This window comes from Amblyomma maculatum, chromosome 10 (assembly GCF_055883805.1).
Source record: "Amblyomma maculatum isolate TAMU_Amacu chromosome 10, ASM5588380v1, whole genome shotgun sequence".
Classification (NCBI taxonomy): Eukaryota; Metazoa; Arthropoda; class Arachnida; order Ixodida; family Ixodidae; genus Amblyomma; species Amblyomma maculatum.
In genome coordinates, this window is record NC_139353.1 from 80,715,663 (window position 1) to 80,736,919 (window position 21,257).

The 21,257-nt window shown below is 51.7% G+C and overlaps 1 non-coding gene across 1 annotated transcript; it reads right to left on the minus strand.

Annotated features, from left to right (window-relative positions):
• Window positions 1-14,578: 14,578 nt before the first annotated feature.
• TRNAT-CGU (transfer RNA threonine (anticodon CGU)) lies at window positions 14,579-14,651 on the minus strand. Its single transcript has one exon. It is a non-coding gene; the product is annotated as a tRNA-Thr (tRNA).
• Window positions 14,652-21,257: the final 6,606 nt, after the last annotated feature.

Below are 21,257 nucleotides of genomic sequence, written 5' to 3' on the forward strand. Positions count from 1 at the left end.
GACCACCCCCACGGAAAGACACCCGGATTACCAAGGCAAAGAGAACGAGACGCTAGATCGCGACATCCAGACCTGGGAAGTCAGAGTTGCCCTGCAGAATCTCAATGGAAGGTCTGCCGCGGGTCCCGATCGAGTGACCAACAGAGCGCTCAAGAACCTCAACGAAGCGGCCATCGAAACGCTCACGAACTTCTACAACAAGTGCTGGCAAGAAGGAAGGCTACCCAAGCAATGGAAAGCAGCCAAGACGATCCTCATCCCCAAGCCTGGCAGGCCACCCAACATAGAGAACCTCAGGCCGATCTCGCTCACTTCGTGCGTGGGAAAGGTCCTCGAGCACGTTCTCATGAACAGGTGGCAGCGTTACCTGGAAGAATCGGAGTTTTACCCAAATTCCATCATCGGGTTTCGGAACAAACTCGGGACGCAAGACGCCATGATCTTACTGAAGAACGAGATCATCGACGATACGACGGGCACCAAGGACAACAGAGCCGTACTCGGGCTGGACTTGCAGAGCGCCTTTGATAAAGTGAGGCACTCGGCTATCCTGGCCCAAGTATCCAGGCTAAACATGGGCAGGAGGACATACCAGTACATAAAAGACTTCCTGACGGAACGGACCACCGAAATCTGTGCGGGAGACCTGCAGCTCGAAGAGAAGAAGCTGGGCAGCGTCGGAACTCCGCAGGGGTCGGTAATCTCCCCGCTACTCTTCAACCTCGTGATGATCGGGGTGGCCACCCGGCTAGAAAGAGTAGCGGGAGTCCGGCACACCATCTACGCCGACGACGTTACGCTATGGGTACCGGGAGGAAGCGACGGACACATCGAGACAACGCTGCAAGAAGCGGTCAACGCCATCGAGGAGCAGCTGGACGGGTCTGGACTCGTTTGCTCTCCGGCCAAGTCAGAACTGCTGGTGATTCCCCCGAAAGGATCGGGCAGGAAAAGAAAAAATATGGAAGTCAAGTACGAGCGTCCCAAGATCACGGTCAAGACGGCAGGAGGACAAGTAATACCGGAGGTCGAGAAGATTCGAGTACTCGGGCTGCTCATCCAGCGAAACCGAGCCAACGGTGAAACGGTCAACAAGCTCGCGGGCAAAGCGGCTGCGGCAATGAGACTCATCAAGAGGGTGTCCAACAGAAAAGCGGGGATGAAGGAGGAGAGCCTGACTAGGCTCGTTCAATCCTTCGCAGTTAGCCACATAACGTACGTGGCCGCCTTCCACAACTGGAGGCCGAGTGAACGTAACAAGATAGACGCCACCATACGCAAGGCATATAAGGCGGCACTCGGTCTCCTCGGGAGCACGAGCACCGAAAAATTCATGGCGCTGGGAGTCCACAACACGCTGGACGAAATAGCCGAAGCACAGAGAACGGCGCAACTCGAGCGTCTCTCTGAAACGAGAACCGGAAGACAGATACTGCGGGACCTTGGCCTCGAACCGAGGGAAGGCAAGCAGCAGAAAGACGTACCTATACCAGATAGCATCAACAGAAAGCTCAGGGTCTTCCCGATCCCGAAGAACGTGAACCCCGAGCACAACAGGGAGCGGAGGTTGGCGAGGGCCAGGGCTCTCGTAGACCTCCACGCCAGAGAAGAAGGCGCCGCCTACGTGGACGCGGCGGAGTATCGAGGGAACACCGACGCATACGCGGCGGTGGTTGTCGGGGCATCGACGGGTGCAACGAAGACCGCGGTGAGCGTCCGGACTCGAGAAGCGCACCGGGCGGAGGAGGTGGCCATCGCCTTGGCCGTTTCCGACCCCGGATGCACTACAGTGTTGTGTGACTCTAGAACGGCAGTGAAGAACTACGCCAAGGGTAGGGTATGTAGTGAGGCCGCGCGCATACTGCGCAAGGCCGAAGACATCGAACGCAAAAGTCCTGTGGTGATCAAGTGGTTTCCGGCCCACATGGGCAGTGACGTGTCGAAACGCGGAAACGTGAACCACAACGAGACGGCCAACTCGGCCGCGCGAGGACTAACCAACCGCGCGGCTGCAAGCACGGCCGACTCGGAGTCTTGGTCGCGGCGCAGTGCCAAGGACAAGATGACCACCTTCAACGAAATAGTGAAATGGTACAGACTGAACAGACAGACTATGCCGCCACCTCACCCGGGGCTTACCCGGAAGGAGGCAGTGTTATACAGACAGTTACAGACAGGGTCCCTGCTTACCCCGGTGCTAGCTAAGCACATGTGTCCGAGTGTGCACGCGAGCGACATGTGTAGACTATGCGCGAAGGAGAGAGCCACCGCGGCTCACATCCTTTGGGACTGTAGAGTAAATCCGCGCGAAGCCAGCGAGAAGACGACGATCCCGCCGCAGCTAGAGGCTGCAACGAGGAGCTGTGATCAAGAGACACAACTCAAGGCCGTCCAGCAGGTCTCGGCAGCTCTAGAGAGGCAGCGACCGAGCGAAACCGAGGAGAGGGGGGGCAGCACCCCCAAGAAGGGGGCGGCGGCCCTCTCGAACCCGCGGAAGTAGCGAGGGACGTAACAAGACCTCAAGGAGCACAACGCACGAGACTGACGTAGTGGCCGCGTCGCGGTAAAAGCTTGTCCTCCCTGCGTGGAGGGAGCCTAACCGATTCTGCAGGCATTTTAAATAAAAGTTGTTCTCTCTCTCTCTATACATGTCCGCCGCCACCGATCTGGCTCTCTGATTGCCACCGCACAGGGGTTGCATTGGAGGAGGAGCGAAGAAAAGAATAAAGTTCGAGCCGGCGCTTTGACAACCGGAGACTCGCAGGAAGAGGGGGGAGGGGGGCGGCGTGAACACCCAGCGGCAAACGATGGGGGCAGAAGCGCGCGCAGCAAGCGGACAACGCGATAAAGGGAGGAGGAAAGAGATAGCAGCTACTGACTGATGCTGCTGACGCAGATAGTGAGTCAACCCCAGCTGCGGAGTTGGTTTCAGGGACAACGCCGCCGATGCCGACGCAAACAATATGATACCCTCGCTTCCGCAGCGCCAAGAACCAGGTCTAGCCGTGGGAAGGTGGTCCCGTATTCGTCGACGTGCCGGGGCCTACGTGAAATAACCGGCGCGTCGGCAACTGAAGAGCACCCTATCCGCCACACAGGAACAGGGGGGGGGGACCCTCCCCTCCTCTTTCTGCATGGCGGCGACGGTGTTCTATGCAGTCACGTTATCTTGACTCTCTGGCGGCGTCAGCGGCATCCAGCGGTATCAGTCGGTCGCTGCTAGGTCTGGGGGGATGAAAGGGGGGCGGAGCTGGTTACGAGGCCGACGACGACGCCGACGCCGACGCGAAACCCAGGAACGGACTCCAAAGAGCTGCGCTCTAAAATACAAATTGCGGTGGTTATAGTCAGCCCCGCCGGGGTGGTGCAGTGGTAAGACGCCCGACTACTGTGTCGGAGTTCCCGGGTTCGAACCCGACCGCGGCGGCTGCGTTTCGATGGAGGCGAAACGAAGTGGCGTCCGTGTGCTGTGCGATGTCAGCGCACGTTAAAGATCCCCAGGTGGTCGAAATTACTCCGTAGCCCTCCACTACGGCTATTCTTTTTCTCTTTCCACTTTCATTCCCACCTTCCTCCCTTCCCTTACAGCGCGGTTCGGGTGTCGACAGAGCAAGTGTGACAGTTACTGCGGCTTTCCCTTCCTGTGAACCAATTTAACTTAACTTATAGTCATAAAAAATGATTTATTTATAGGAAGGGAAAGGCGCGGTAACAGTCTCACTTGTTTTCTGTGGACACCGCAACCGCGCCGTAAGGGAAGGGAGGAAGATGGGAGTGAAAGTAGAAAGAGAGAAAGAGGAGCCGTAGTGGAGGGCTACGGAAAAATTTCGACCACCTGGGGATCTTTAAGGTGCGCTGACATCGCACAGCACACGAACGCCTCTGCGTTTCTGCGTTTCGCCTCCATCGAAACGCAGGCGCCGAGGTCGGGTTCGAACCCGGCTACTCCGGCACAGTAGTCGGACGTCTTACCACTGCACCACCCCGGCGGGGCTTTTTTTTTATAGTCATGAAGTTGGCGGAGAGCTCTTTAGGAAGGCGTTGTAGCGCGCTCGGAATATTTTAACCACCTAACCTTATAATGCACGCTAGAAAGCGCAGCTCAAGGCCATTTTGTTATGAAATGTTGCAAACTTTGCCCTTATTTACCCATCAAACAGATAACGACAATGCGTGATCCAAAGCAGCTGAGCGACTCTGACTGAATAATATATCAGAGTCTCTACTGAGGAACCGCAAGTTTATTTTAGGAGCACATTCATAATTAGTGGTGGGGTGCTGGACCCTGCTAACGTAGGAACTTATTTCTACCTACGGTGAAAACCATGAGGACACTGAAGGCCGCGAAGGCTCCAGAGGAAAGCTTCATAACTCGGCATTATAGCCGTTAGTCCATCAGCGGCAGTATCTTCCCATTTCCGTGTCCTACGCAAGCAATTCCGACCCGCCGGGGTGGCGCAGTGGTAAGACGCCCGACTACTGTGCCGGAGTTCCCGGGTTCGAACCCGACCACGGCTGCTGCGTTTCGATGGAGGCGAAACGAAGTGGCGTCCGTGTGCTGTGCGATGTCAGCGCACCTTAAAGATCCCCAGGTGGTCGAAATTAGTCCGTAGCCCTCCACTACGGCTACCCTTTCTCTCTTTCCACTTCACTCCCACCTTCCTCCCTTTCCTTACGGCGCGATTCAGGTGTTCACAGAGCAATTGTGACAGATACTGCGCCTTTCCCTTCCTGTGAACCAACCAACGCAAGCAATTCCTCACGTAGAGGGCGGCCATGAAAAAAGCCCTTCAAATCAGCGCTAACCAACCATTGATAGTTGCAGGAGACTTTAATGCCCGCCATATCACATGGGGATACAAAATGACTTGCAGTAAAGGCGCCCTACTCTGGACACTTCTCCAAAATGAGGGCATAACCCTTGTCAATGATACACAACAGTACACGCGCATCGGCAACAGTGTACAGAACGACACCACCCCCGATCTTACACTCACGAAAAACATAACACAATGCTATTGGACAAACACGCAAACCTCTCTTGGTAGCGATCACTATATAATTGAGACCTCTTTCTCACTATCCTCCATAACCCCCCGTGTAAAGAGGAAACTCAAAATCACCAACTGGGATCGCTTTCGCGATCTTCGTACCGAGGCCCCGAAGCAGATAGACCACCTTACGAATTGGCTGGCTAACCTCAACAAGGGCGTGAACACGGCCACATGGGAAATGCCGTGCACACAAACCTCGGAGGTGACTGACAGCCGATTACTCCACATGTGGGAAGCTCACTCGAGCTTACAGAAGCGATGGCTTAAAAACAAACACAATCGCGCCCTGAAGCTACGCATCTCCGCTCTCATAAGGGAAATGGAGACGCACGCGGCACAGCTCAGCCACCAGCAATGGGGTCAAGTATGCGACCGCCTTGCTGGAAACCTAGGACTTAAGGACACGTGGCGGTTGCTACGATGCCTTCTTGAACCCGATCACGCCAAAAATGTACAGCAGAAAAATGTGACGCGTCTTATCCATGGCATAAACATGGACAACGAAACATTATTCAATCCTTAAAAGATACATACCTCACAACCACACCGAAGACACCCTTACCACAGTACCTTGGAACCCAAAACCATGAGCTAGACGAAGACATCACAAAGTATGAAGTCAGAGCAGCCATGCTCCAACTCCGCACTACGTCTGCTCCAGGAGCCGATCAGGTCACGAACAAAACACTTAGAAACCTCGATGAAAACTCCATCCAGACAATAACGGAACTCTTTAACCAACACTGGCAAGAGGGAACGCTTCCCTCAGAGTGGACGCACGCTCAGGTTACCTTTATACCTAAACCCGGCAAACCGCTCACTCTTTCAAACCTTAGGCCCATTTCGCTAACTTCATGTCTTGGTAAACTTTTTGAACACGTTGTCTTGAATCGGCTACATACACACATGCAAACCCGCGACCTTTTTCCTCACACAATGCTGGGTTTCGGCAGCCACCTATGCACCCAAGATGTCATGCTACAGATATCAGAAGAAATTCTCCATCCCCGACACTGCAAACGCACAAGAGCATTACTGGCTCTAGACTTGCAAAAGGCATTTGACAATGTCTATCACTCCTCTATATTGGATGCACTATCCACTCTGAATGTGGGAAACCGAACACCTGCTTACATTTCACCATTTCTCCGGAATCGCACAGCAGAAATTCGGTTCGGTCCCCTAAAATCCCCCACTTTTACCCTCGGTAATAGAGGCACCCCGCAGGGATCAGTCCTTTCCCCTTTTTTATTTAACATCACACTCATCCCCATGGCTAAAAAGCTGTCACAGATCCCAAACCTCTCCCATTCTCTATATGCAGATGATATCACCCTGTGGACCACCACTGGCAATGTAGGTAGCATGGAAGAAACTCTTCAGGAGGGGGCAGACATGGTGTCAAGATGCGCAGCTTCAATAGGCCTTGCATGTTCCTCCACCAAATCCGAGCTCCTGATACTCCACCCAAGCCCGCTGAAACACCACCAACCCCCTATGCTCATCACCGTAGATGGTCAGCCAACACCACAAGTTCACAAACTTCGAATACTAGGTATGTTTATACAAGACAACGGCCTTAACACGGATACACTCCCCAGACTAACACAACACATCAGATCACCCGCCTAATCAAACGTATAGCCAACAAGCACTGTGGAATGCGCGAGCATGTCCTCAGGCGCTTAGTACAGGCATTTATTATAAGCCGCATTCTTTGCTCGATTCCGTATTTATATCTAACAAAAACAGAGACAGACAAGGTGGATGCTCTCATCAGACACGCTTATAAGGCAGCTCTCGGCTTACCTAAGCGCACCCCAACCTATCGACTCTTAGGCATGGGTGTTCATAACACCTTCAGCGAACTGGTGGAAGCCCACCGCATCGCCCAACTAGGACGGCTCTCCACTACCCCAACTGGCCGCCACATTCTTTCCTTTCTCCAACTTAGACCGTTAGGTGCCCCTCCAGTAGAAACTTATGCAGTTCCAAAGACAGTCCGCGGTCACCTCACTGTCCACCCACTTCCGAAAAACATGCATCCCCTTCATAACCAGGCCAGACGGAAAGCGAGAGCACGTGCCCTACACAGAGCACATGCGAACGAACCCGACACGGTCTACGTGGACGCCGCAGAATATTCACACCGCTCAGCTTATGCGATATGCGCGGTATCCAGCCGCTTCGAACACATCACATCAGCATCTATCATTACCCGAACGTCCGTAGAAGCGGAAGAATCAGCTATAGCCATCGCGATAGTCTCTTTCACTGCCACCCTTATCCTCAGCGATTCTAAAACTGCCATACAAAATTTCGCCCGAGGCCAGCTACATGCTGCCTCTCACAAAATATTAACTACCAACGTTCAAACATTCCGACCCATAGACCTTGTCTGGGTACCAGCCCTTTCGGGCAACCCCGGTAACGAAGCGGCCAATTCTGCTGCTCGAGCATACGTCGACCGAGCAACAGACACCGAGGACCTAGGCAGTGCCAGAGATCGGCTGATCACCTACAACGACATTACACTACACTACCGGTCTGAAAGACTTCACTACCCTCCCCCACACCCCTCCTTAACTAAACCACAACAAATAACATGGAGACACCTTCAAGCCCGCAACTTTCCCTCCCCAGCACTGCTGGCACTCTTCTCCCCCTCTACTCATCAGTCCGAATGTTCCCTCTGCGAGGCCCCGAGAGCTACATTCGAACATATGTTCAGATGCCCGGAGTTTCAACCACCGGCCGAATGGCACCTTACGGACAACGAGGCTTGGGAGATCGCGGTCTCCAGCTCAGAACCGGCTCCACAAAGGAGACTGGTCGACTAGGCTGAAGCGGTCGCCGTCAGGCACTGCCTGCTGGCCATCACCCGTGATCAGGAGCCGGCCCAGCCCTTGTAACGAGTATTTCGCGGCTCCACTAAATAAAGTTTTTCACCACCACCACCATCACGTAGAGGGTAGGCAACCTGGGTCCATGCGTCACCCCCTTCCCCGAAGAGGCACGAACACCTCGCACGTGGCCCATAGGTGCGTTGTCGTTTTCATTCGGGCACATGCGTTCTGCATGACCGTCTTAATTTTTGCCGAGTCTTCAAAGCCGTCATATTTCACGAGAACAGAGCAACAGTGAATTGAATCACAATATGACTGTATATATTGTGTGAGCCACCGCTCGAACAAAGGCCTTTATTCCAACCACAATCGTGAATGCTGCGCGTGACCTTGCGAACCACGGTTATGTACAGGTGACAGAGGTGAAAGTTCTGACGTTGTGCTCACAATATATATATATATATATATATATATATATATATATATATATATATATATATATATATATATATATTGTAGGGGTGTGTTTATTCTTATGGATATAGCCACTCAGGAGGAACTCACAGTGGAGCGTTAGGCGTGGCGAATCAGCAAGGCAGCGACCAACTTCTTCGTCCTCGAGCGCACCAGCACGCGATGCATGGCAGTGGCTAGGAAGACGAAAATTATCACACTACATTTCCCCCCCCAGCCCGGGTGGAGAAGGAGCCATCCTGGCGACTTATGGAGCCGACAGAACAGACGGATCGTAGTATGGCTTGATTCGGTTGACATGAACTGTTGCGTCCACGGCGACGCAAGTCCACAGAGGGCGTAACAGGCTCAACTACGTAGTTGACAGGAGATGTTTGTTGGAGGACTCGGTATGGACCATGATATCGAGCAAGAAGCTTCTTTGAAAGGCCGGTGGTTGTGGCAGGGACCCCGAGCCATACCAGGCAGTTAGGTGCATATGTAGAAGACTCGCCGGTGTCGCGGTGGCGTTTTTGTTGCCACTGGTTTTCCGTTGTAAGCGAACGGGCGAGGTGGTGGTGGTGGTGAAAACGTTTATTTCATAATAGGAGGTTTGACGCGGAGCTTTAAGAAGGGCTTCAGCCTTATAATACTGGGTGGAGACCATAGTAAGGGACCCCATTGGCGGTTGCCGCCGCCCGCGCACGCCGCGTTAAGGCCATTTGGGCCTGTAGCTCGCAGCAGCCAAGCAGGGTCGCCTCCCAGTCCTCCCGGGAAGGGTTAGGGATGGGGGAAGGGATGGGTTATGTTGACAGGCCCATACCATGTGGTAGGTGTCAGCCACCTCCCCACAGTACTGGCACTGTTCAGTGAATTGTGAGCCAAAATGTTTAAGTACTGCCGGGCACAGCATTGTGTTAGTGAAGAGGCGCAGGAGCAGCCTCTCGTTCGCTTTTCCTAACCCTTTGCAGAGGTTACGGCATTTGCGATGCGCGTTTTGATAAAAAATTACAATATCTTTGAATGTGTGTCGGATTGGAATCGATGTCCTCAGCCGATTCGAGTCCCGAGGAAACCGCCCGGAGAGAAAGCGCGCGGACGGCTGCGTCAGCTGCCTCGTTCCCTGCAAGACCCTGGTGGCTAGGAGCCCAGACGAGATATCGGCACGCGGGGTCCGTGTCCCGACAGCAATTTTGAAATATTCTATAGGCTAAGGGGGTGGTCCACCCTTGGGCGACGTTAACAGCATTCTTGTGCGTACTGGCGGCGTCCGAGAGTGGCATCAATTCAGAGACATCAGGGCGGTAGGGAAAGAGCGCGTCCATTGTACAGGTTGGCTCGCGTCCGTAAAGAAGAAAGAAGGGAGAGAATCCAGTGGTGATCTGTATCGCAGTATTGTATGCGTAGGTTACGAAGGGAAGAACTTGGTCCCAGTTGGAATGAGCGTCGTTGACGTACATGGCCAGCATGTCACTCAAAGTACGGTCGAAGCACTCTGTCAGGCCATTCGTCTGAGGATGGTAAGAAGTTGCGGTGCGGTGAATGATGCGGCATTCTTTCAGTAGTGCCTCAAGAGCTTCGGACAAGAAAACGCGTTTGCGGTCACTGAGCAGTTCCTGCGGAGTCCCGTGGCGAAGAATCAAGTTGTTGAGAAGGAACAAAGCAACGTCTCTTACGGAGGCAGAGGGTAACGGTGATGTTTAAGTGTAGCGAGTAAGATGGTCTACTGCCACGATAATCCACCGGTTTCCAGTGGAAGTAGTAGGAAGAGGGCCATAGAGATCTATGCCAACACGGTGAAACGGATGAGCAGGGCAGGGTAACGGCTGCAACGAAACGGGAATTCTGTGGAATTTTTCGGCGTTGGCAAGATTCGCAAGTGCGCACGAAATGTCGTACAAAGCGGTACATTCCACGCCAACAAAATCGCAGACGTAGGCGCGTGTAGGTTTTCAATACGCCACCGTGGGCACACTGTGGGTCACCATGGTACGCAGCACAAATGTCAGCGCGGAGATGGCGCGGGATGACTAGAAGCCACTTCCGTCCATCAAGCAAATAATTGCGGCGATAGAGAAGAACGTCACGAATGGAGAAGTGGTGGGTTTGCCGGACGAGCGCTTTGGATGAATGACGGGGAGTAGGACTTGAAAGAAAATGCAAAAGTGCACTGGTCCACGCGTCATTTCACTGCTCGGCAACCATGTCGACAGTGGAAAGAGTCGACAAATCGTAAGCACAGACGTGCTCAGACGAGGTATCACTAGGCAATGGCGAGCGGGAAAGAGCACCCCGCGTCCTATGCTTCAGACCTGATCGATAAATGACATGGATGTCATACTCCTGGAGACGGAGAGCCCAGCGAGCAAGGCGACCGGATTGGTCTTTCAGAGAGGCCAGCCAGCACAAAGCGGGGTGATCGGTCACAACATAAAACGGTCGGCTATACATATAGAGACGAAATTTTCCGATGGCCCAAATAATGGCCAAACATTTCCTTTCTGTGGCTGAATAATTGGACTCTTTTTTCGTCAATGTTCGGCTGGTGTATATCACAACATACTCGCTGTAACCAGGCTTACGTTGGGTAAGGACGTCACCAAGCCCAATACCGCTGGCGTCAGTGTGAATCTTCGTAGGCGCAGTCGGATCAAAGTGGTGTAGAATGGGATTCGAAACCAAAAGACGGCGTTAAGTGTCGAAGGCTTTATCGCAGGCCGGAGTCCAGGCTGAAAGGTCGGAGCTGCCCTCAAGGAGCTGGGTCAGAGGAGCGATGATAGAGGCGAAGTTCAAGATGAAACGTCGAAAGTAGGAGCAGAGGCTGATAAAGCTCCGGAGCTGCTTCAGGCAGGTTGGCTTCGGAAACTCTGCAACTGCGCGAAGTTTGGTGGGGTCGGGAAGAATGCCGTCCTTAGAAACTATGTGGCCTAAAATTGTGAGTTTTCTAGCGGCAAAGTGGCACTTCTTCAAATTCAACTGAAGCCCAGCTTCGGCGAGACACGTGAGGACATCCTTTAGGCGGATAAGGTAAGAAGAAAAGTCGGTAGAAAAAACTACGATGTCGTCCAGATAACAAAGACAGGTCTGCCACTTGAGTCCATGAAGAGCAGTGTCCATCAGGCGCTCGAAAGTAGCCGGGGCATTGCAAAGGCCAAAGGGCATAACGTTGAACTCGTATAAGCCATCGGGTGTTATAAAGGCAGTTTTCGAGCGGTCATCGTCAGCCACCAGCACCTGCCAGAAGCCAGAGCGCAAATCCAAAGAGGAGAAATACTCGGCTCTCTGTAAACAGTCCAAGGCGTCGTCGATTCGTAGCAGAGGATAGACGTCTTTGCGCGGGTTCTTGTTTAGCCTACGGTAATCGACGCAAAACCGGATGGAACCATCTTTCTTGGTGACCGAAACAACCGGAAAAGCCCATGGACTGTTTGATGGCTGTATGACGGCCCGGCGAAGCATATCGTCCACGTTATCAGCAATGACTTGGCGCTCAGAGGCCGACACGCGGTAAGGACGCTGTCGTAAAGGTGCGTTTGTACCAGTGTCGATTGTGTGCGTAACGAGAGACGTGCGACCCAGAGCAGTGTGAGGAAGGTCGAAGGCAGAAGTGAAGCTACGTAGAAGGGCAGAGATTTGATCGCGTTGAGCGGGTGGAAGATCTGCTTGAATAGCTTGTTGAAGAACATCTGGTAGTGTCGAAGCGGTCGCTATATCGCAAGAGCTGAGAACATTAACTTCTAATGATGTAGGCGTGGCAGGAAGAGTACTTACACGCGCAGGATAGAGTTCTTCAATATGACCGAGACACTCGCCGCGTAGCAGGACGGATGGGCACGAAAATGGATTCGATACATACATTGCACTAAGACCTTCTTCGAACATGAGAACAGCAAATGGAAGCAGGAGGCACGCATGGCGTGAAGCGGCATCGGACGGTGTGAAGAAGACTGTCGAAGTAGTAACACTTTCACAGAAGAGTGGAACGAGGGCAGCAGAAAATGGAGGAATGCCTGTGTCATTGGCGACAAGGAGTTTTACAGACCGGGTAGGGACGTCACACAAGACAGTATCACACACAGGAAAAAAGGCAACTTCCGAGCGGGCGCCGTCAATAACGGCACGATGAGTGGAAAGGAAATCGTAGCCCAGGATGATGTCGTGTGAGCAGTGGGCCAGTACAATAAAGTGGATGGTGTAAAAGACGTCTTCGATGAGAACACGGGCCGTGCACGCTGCTGAGGGATGAATGCGCTGGGATGAAGCGGTGCGAAGCGAAAAGTGGGGTAGTGCGGTGGTCACCTTGCGAAGACGACGGCAAAGAGATTCACTGATGACGGATATGGCAGCGCCCGTGTCAACAAGAGCGAGTATTGCGAGACCATCGACGAACACTTGTATTACGTTAGCGGGAGAAGATGGAGACTTGAAAAGTTCGAACCAAGCGCAGTTCTTGCCCCGGAACTGCGACTGTTAGTTTCCCTCAACAGCGCCGGTAGAACGTCGGGGAAGCGGTGATGGTGAACGGCGACGAGGGGAAGATGATCGGCGAGAGGTATAGGTTTGATTGTCCCGAGAAGCGAAGTCGGAACCGGGTTGAGTTCTCGGCGAGGGCTGGTCGGCGTCGTCCGAGTAGTTCCAGGGGTCAGAGCGATAAGGTGGAAGGCGTTGGCGGCAAAGACGGGCTACATGGCCCGACAGCCCGCAAGAGTAGCAGATTGGCCGGTTATCTGCGGTGCGCCACGGGTTCGTAGGGCGTTGGCGTACCCTTGGAATAGGGACATGGAACACCGACCCTGGCAAAGGCGAAGGATGGTTGGAAGGGGCGGCCTGGTAGGAAACAGGTGCGGTTGGCATTAGCGTCCTGGCTGCAACTTGGGCGTACGTCAATGGTGCAATTACGTGCGCCTGCACAGGGCTGGGCGGCAGCACGGGGCTGAGCGGCAGCACGGGGCTGGGCGGGAGCACGGGGCTAGGCGGAAGGGCATCAGCGATGTGGTCTTGCACGACACGCCGTATGGTAGGGGCCAAGGGTGGAGCCATGTCAGGAACAAGGCGACTAGTGTCTTGTAATTGAGGGACCAGGAATAGCTGGCGGGCTACCTCTTCGCGAACTAAGGCTTTGATCTGTTGAATCAAAGGGCTGTCCTCTGATAAAGTAGAACCACTCAGTGCTAGTGTAGAGATGGCATCGTCTCTAACACCGGACCGCGGGGTAGAAGCTCGCTGCTTTCGAAGCTTGTCGTAGCTCTGGCAAAGCTTAATCACGTCACTGATGGAGGCAGGAGTTTTCACCCAGAGCATCTGACACGCGTCCTCGGAGATACCTTTCAAGATGTGTCCGATCTTAGCCGCTTCGGACATTAGTGGGTCGACATGTTTGCACAGGTCAACGATGTCCTCTATATAACTTGTGAATGACTCTTCGGCATGCTGAGTGCGCTCACGCAAGCGCTGTTCTGCTCGGAGCTTGCGAAATGCAGGCCGGCCAAATACTTCCGCAAAATTCATTTTAAATGCAGACCAAGATGGCAGGTCTGCCTCATGGTTGCGAAACCAGAGGTTCGCCACGTCGGTCAGGTAAAAGATTACGCTACTTAGCTTGATAGTGCCGTCCCATCTGTTATAACTGCTGACACGTTCATACGCCGACAACCAGTCGTCGACGTCTTGGTCAGCCGTGCCACTGAAGAGGCATGGATCACGCTGCCGTAGAACGCCAGAACACAGTACCGGAGTTGGTATGGGCGCCGATGTCGAGGTGGTCTCGTCCGGCATGGTGGAAGCAGAGATCAATGTGCGGCTTCTAAGTTCCAGGATGGATGGGAATGTACCCAGCAGCACCTGCACCAATTGTAGGGGTGTGTTTATTCTGATGGGTATAGCCGCTCAGGAGGAACTCGCAGCGGAGCGTCAGGCGTGGCGAATCAGCAAGGCAGCGACCAACTTCTTCGTCCTCGAGCGCGCCAGCACGCGATCCATGGCAGTGGCTATGAAGACGAAAATTACCACACTACAATATATATATATATATATATATATATATATATATATATATATATATATATGAAGGAAAGAAGCCAACAGTCGGCGAGGCCAAGGAAAGCGTTGGGGATGGTATGTTTATGTCATTTTTTTTTTAATGTTTACTTCGATAACCACAGAAATTAGTAATGTAATCTGTTTAGGGGAAAGATAATTAGACACAAAGTAGAAGAAAAAACAACGTGCCGATGGTGGGATTCGAACCCACGACCTCCGAATAACGCGTCCGGTGCTCTACCAACTGAGCTACATCGGCCGCTGTCCCCCCTGCTACTTTCTTGGGTATTTATGTTGTCTGTATACGAACTTTGAGAGTGTTCACCAGCGCCACCCTCAGCCATAGCGGCGGACGTGGGACGTCCTTTGTTACCGCCAGCGTCACGTAGAACGTGATCAAGAGCGAGGGCGAAAGCTGTGCTAGAACCCTCTTACGCTACCTATGGCTTCAAGACTGCCAGAACCGAGACCCCCGTAAGCTACAAGCAGATCAATCAAGGGGAAATGAGGGTGCTCGTTATAATACATGAAGAAAAGAAGCCAACAGCCGGCGAGGCCAAGGAAAGCGTTGGGGATGGTATGTTTATGTCATTTTTTTTTTTTAATGTTTACTTCGATAACCACAGAAATTAGTAATGTAATCTGTTTAGGGGAAAGATAATTAGACACAAAGTAGAAGAAAAAACAACGTGCCGATGGTGGGATCCGAACCCACGACCTCCGAATAACGCGTCCGGTGCTCTACCAACTGAGCTACATCGGCCGCTGTCCCCCCTGCTACTTTCTTGGGTATTTATGTTGTCTGTATACGAACTTTGAGAGTGTTCACCAGCGCCACCCTCAGCCATAGCGGCGGACGTGGGACGTCCTTTGTTACCGCCAGCGTCACGTAGAACGTGATCAGACGCGTTATTCGGAGGTCGTGGGTTCGGATCCCACCATCGGCACGTTGTTTTTTCTTCTACTTTGTGTCTAATTATCTTTCCCCTAAACAGATTACATTACTAATTTCTGTGGTTATCGAAGTAAACATTAAAAAAAAAATGACATAAACATACCATCCCCAACGCTTTCCTTGGCCTCGCCGACTGTTGGCTTCTTTCCTTCATGTATTATAACGAGCACCCTCATTTCCCCTTGATTGATCTGCTTGTAGCTTACGGGGGTCTCGGTTCTGGCAGTCTTGAAGCCATAGGTAGCGTAAGAGGGTTCTAGCACAGCTTTCGCCCTCGCTCTTGATCACGTTCTACGTGACGCTGGCGGTAACAAAGGACGTCCCACGTCCGCCGCTATGGCTGAGGGTGGCGCTGGTGAACACTCTCAAAGTTCGTATACAGACAACATAAATACCCAAGAAAGTAGCAGGGGGGACAGCGGCCGATGTAGCTCAGTTGGTAGAGCACCGGACGCGTTATTCGGAGGTCGTGGGTTCGGATCCCACCATCGGCACGTTGTTTTTTCTTCTACTTTGTGTCTAATTATCTTTCCCCTAAACAGATTACATTACTAATTTCTGTGGTTATCGAAGTAAACAGTAAAAAAAAAAAATGACATAAACATACCATCCCCAACGCTTTCCTTGGCCTCGCCGACTGTTGGCTTCTTTCCTTCATGTATTATAACGAGCACCCTCATTTCCCCTTGATTGATCTGCATATATATATATATATATATATATATATATATATATATATATATATATATATATATATATATATATATATACATATATATATATGTATATTTGGGTTTCCTTCCGCTTTGCATCTAATGCTCTTATTCTAATAATCACCATAAGACACATTAATGTAAATGTCAACAGTATAAATATAAAAAAGCCATTTGCCTTGCAATTGCAGACTGTTCGTTCCTTTATATGGTTTATTAACGAGACCCTCATTTCTTTTTCATTTGTCTGCTATACATATATATATATATATATAAGCAGACATGACCTGATCCTTGGCCTTGACTTCTTGACCGCGCACACAGCCCTTGACTGCTCAACCGGCATTCTACGCCTGGACCTTCCATCTGATCTAAAGACCTCTCCACGCCACCTCCGTCTCCGCTCAGCAAAATATTCCCACCTCCCTCATAAAACTGTAGTGCACATTCCATGTGCCCTTTCCCACCCGTGCCCGATGGAGAATACCTTGCGTGCCCCATTACAGATGCCCTGCAGCGTCTCGTCATCTTCCCACATCTCATCGTACACGTATCTCAGAATCACACCACTCTCCCAGTCCTCAACTTCAGTTTGTCGACCCAAGTCCTCCCCGACGGATTTTTATTAGCTGAACTTTCGCCGCTTAACGACTGTGAAGTTTCAGCTGTAACTCTCGACCCTCCCTATGCACCCCGCATAGCCCCCACCGCTCCTGTGTCGTCTTCTTTGAACAGTGATAACTGCGGCCGACTTGCAACCCAATTCTGTCGAACCGATTTACAAGCTGTTGCTTTCATACAGCGACATAATTGATTTTGGTATCCGAACTCTTGTCCAAACGTCTGTTGTAGCCCACCGCATCGACAACGGCGATGCTGCTCTTATTCACAAGCAACCGTACCGTGTCTTTCTTTCTGAGTGCCAGGTGACTCAACATGAAGTCGACAGGATGTTGGTCAATGACATCACTGAGCCTTCAAACAGTCCCTGGCCGTCATCTGTCTCGTGCTAGTACAGAAGAAAGCTCGGAGATGCATCGACAATGCACTTGATTGCTTACATGGAGCCAGCTACTTTTCCGCCATCCACCTTCGCTCTGGCTACTGGCAAATCTCCGTCAATGAACGAGACCGCGAATAAACAGCATTTATCACTACTGACGGGCTTTGCCAATTTAAAGTGATAAGGTTTGGCCTATGTATCGCCCCTACAACTTTAGAACGGATGATATACTCGATGCTGCGCCGCTTCAAGTGGATGACTTCTCTGTGTTTATTTAAACGGGGTCATTGTTTTCTCGTCCACTTTTGACAGTCACATCTCTCCCCTTTCTACCATTCTCGAACTACTCCGCCGCGCCGGCCTTCAACTCAACTCCAAAAAATGTGGTTTCGGCCATCGGGAAATCAGTTCTTGGCCACTTGGGGAATACTGACGGTGTTCAGCCTGACCCCGATAAGATTAGCGCCGTTCGTACTTTTCCCACGCCACGTTCATCTAGTGATGTTTGAAGTTTTCTCGGCTTGGGTTCGTATTTTAATCGTTTCGTCCAGAACTTCGCAGCCTTTGATCGCCCTACTGAAAGAAGATGCACATTTCTCTTGGGGCTCTGACCAAGCTGCAGCTTTTTCCGAATTTATCGCTGCTCTCACCAATCCACCCGTCCTGGCCCATTTCAACCCTTCGGCCCCTATCGAATTACACTGACGCAAGTAGTCACGGCATTGGAGCTATCCTCGCTCAGCGACATCTCGGCCGCACCAGTGATTGTATGCCAGCAGCATACTATCTAGGGTAGAAAAAAAAATTACTCTCACAGCAAGGGAGTGCCTAGCTCTTGATTCGACTATTGCCAAAATCCATCCTTATTTATTTTGGTGACCCCTTACTGTTATCATGGGCCACCATGCCTTGTGCTGGCTTTTTTCACTCAAGGACCCTACTGCACGATTTTGACGCTGGGCGTTAACGTTGCAAGAATACACCTATTCCGTGAATTATAAGTCTGGTCCACTTCCCCGAAATGCAGACTACTTGCCCTTGACACCCTGTCTATCCTCTCAGCTCTAAAATCTGTGACATTGATGCATGCGTCTTGTCTTTATCGGCCTGTCTCCACATATCCGACGAACAGCTCTTGGACTCTTCTCTCCGGTATATCATTGACCGTCTGACTACGGGTCAGTCTAATCCTGCCCTCGCCATGTTCGTACTCCAAGGCGACGCACTATACCACCGCAATATACTTTCTGATTCGTTCCGAAACATCTGCGCTCCTGCATATTGGAACAATTTCATAATGATCCCACCGCTGAAAATCTTGGCGCGTCTCGCACGTATGACAGCGTGCGCCGACGTTTTTACTGGGCGGGTCTCTCGCTCATTCCAGCATTATGTGGCCGCATGTGACTGTGCCAGCATCGGAAAAAGCCATCTGTATTGCCATCTGCACACCTGCAACCGATCTCCATCCCGAACTACCTGTTTTTTCGTTTTGGTGTTGATTTGCTTGGACCATTCCCGGTCTGTGCCTCGGGCAACAAATGGATCGCCGTAGCTACCGACTATGCGACTATGTTAAACGTTACGCCAAATTACCCACGGGATCCCGACTAGCTACGCTACAGATATCGCTGATTTCCTCCTCCACGACATGATAATGCAACACGCTGCCCATCGTGAAATACTCATGGATTGTGGTCGCTGCTTCCTCTCCGGAGTGGTTGACGAGCTACTTCGTATGTACACCGTCAGCTACAAATTTACCATCGCCTACCATGCTCAGACCAATGGCTTCAATGAACCCCTCGAGCGTACGCTCACAGATATGTTACCAATAAATGTCTCCGGCGACCACCGTGCTTGGAACATTAATCTATGTTTTGCAACATTCGCCTATAACTGTTCTCATCATTTTACCGCTGGCTACTCTCCCTTTTATCTCCTCTTTGGCCGACACCCATTACTCCCCTTTGATACATCGCTACCCACTACTGACGCCGCCACTATTATTCTCGTGATTCCATCTCCCGCGCTAATGCCCCATTGCTTGCGACAAGCTCTTTGCCTCCCAAGGCTCCCAGCAATCTCGTTATAACAGTCGCCACCGCGATGTGAACGGTGCCACAGGCTCTCTCGTTTTGTTCTGGCTCCCATCCCGCTGGGTGGTCGTGTGTGAAAAATTACTACCACGTTACACAGGCCCCTACCGTATCTTGCGCCGAGTCGCCGACGTTACGTACGAAATCGAACCTCTGAAGCCGAAGTCATCTGCACCACGAGCTTCTGTCACTGTGCATGTGACACGACTCAAGCCGTATTCACGCCCTGTTTCGTTTACCTAGAACGCACCGGTACTGTGCTTCTGCAGTGGGGGCAATGTTATGTGGTGTACCATGCTGGCATTCCGCAAGTGAAGAATGAAATGTCTGGTTGTGTGGACGAAGACGGCGTTGAGTGTTGAGTTGTGCGGTTAAACGGTTCCCATCGATTCCAGATTGGTTTTGCCCACTGGTGCGGGATTTCCACTCTTAAAAGTATGAATAGGTTTCTTGAAGATATGGATAGTGTAAAAACTAATGATAGTACTACTATCTATAAACTATTGAAATTACTATGGGAGCTATCAATAGTAATATTGATAGTGCGATCGGTAGTGCTATCGAAAGCACATCGAAAATAGTTTGGATTATGTTACTACCGATGGTATAGTCGGTAATATCACAAACAATAGTGAGTATAATTATACAATTTTCGGCTACCGATATTGCCATAATATTGTTAAGTTAAAGTACACAGTGGTAAACGCTAGTTCACTGTTAGGCGCACACGACACACCGCACACCACAGAACAAAGTCAGCTAGGCCTGAGCGTCGTCTTCTTCCCTACTTCACATCAGCACGTCGTCATCGTCTCCATACTGTGCTCCGTAACACTACTCCCAGCGCCGAAGAGGCACCGTTCCGGTGCGTCCTACGCAGGAGAACTAAAATGATATGGTTTTAGACGGGCGACATGCGCGAGTTCTGGATGAGGGGTTGTGGAAGGACTCTTGGGCTGTAAAGGGGCGATCTCATAGGTGACATCGGTGACTTGCCGCAAGACGGAGTAAGGGCCCACGTAACGAGGCAAAAGTTTCTCACACATACCTACACGGCGAGCCGGGTGCCAAAGGAGTACGAGGGAACCAGGAGGATAGTGGACGTGTCGGTGATGAAGGTCATAACGACGTTTTTTAGAGCGCTGATACGCTCCAAGACGCTCTCGAGCAATGTGGCGGGTGGCATCAGCGCGGGCGATGGCATCTGAAGCGTAGCTGCAGGAAGAGCTAGTTGTCAAGAGGCAGCAAGGTGTCGAATGGGAGTAAAGGGTCCCGGCCGAAGAGTAGATAAAAGGGAGAGTATCCTGCAGTATCATGGCATGAAGAGTTATAGGCGAACGTGACGAAAGGTAAGGAGACGTCCCAGTCACGATAGTGATCGGACACATACATAGTCAGCATGTCGGTCAGTATGTGATTGAGGCGCTCAGTGAGACCGTTCGTTTGCGGATGGTAGGCCGTGGTGAACTGGTGACGAGTAGCGCATGAGCGGAGAAGGTCATGAACCCCTTGAGAAAGGAAACAACGGCCACGATCTGTGAGCAGTTGACGTGGAGCGCCATGAATCAAGATGACATCATGCAGAAGAAAGTCGGCAATGTCGGAGGATCAGCTGGTATGGATAACCCTGGTTACAGCATATCGGGTGGTATAATCAGTCGCCACAGCAGTCCATTTCTTTCCAAAAGTCAATGTCGGAAAAGGCCCAAGAAGATCGAGGCCCACACGAGGAAACGGCTCAGTCGGCACTGGTATTGGTTGCAGGGGCCCACTAGGTTGAAGCGAGGGTGTCTTACGGCGCTGACACAGCTCACAAGCGGCGACGTAGCGACGGACAGAGCGGTAGAGACCAGGCCAGAAAAATCTGCGTCGCACACAGTCATACGTGCGTGATACTCCCAAGTGTCCTGCTGTAGGAACGTCGTGAAGTTTGGCGAGGACACTAGAGCGCAGATGAGCCAGAACGACCAGTAAAAGGTCCGCGCCATCTGGACGCATATTGCGTCTGTGTAATGTCGCGTTATGGTGTATAAACATGCTGGCGGAAGGATCGGGGATGTTGCGCAGCTGGTCGATAATTGGTTGCAGGGCAGGA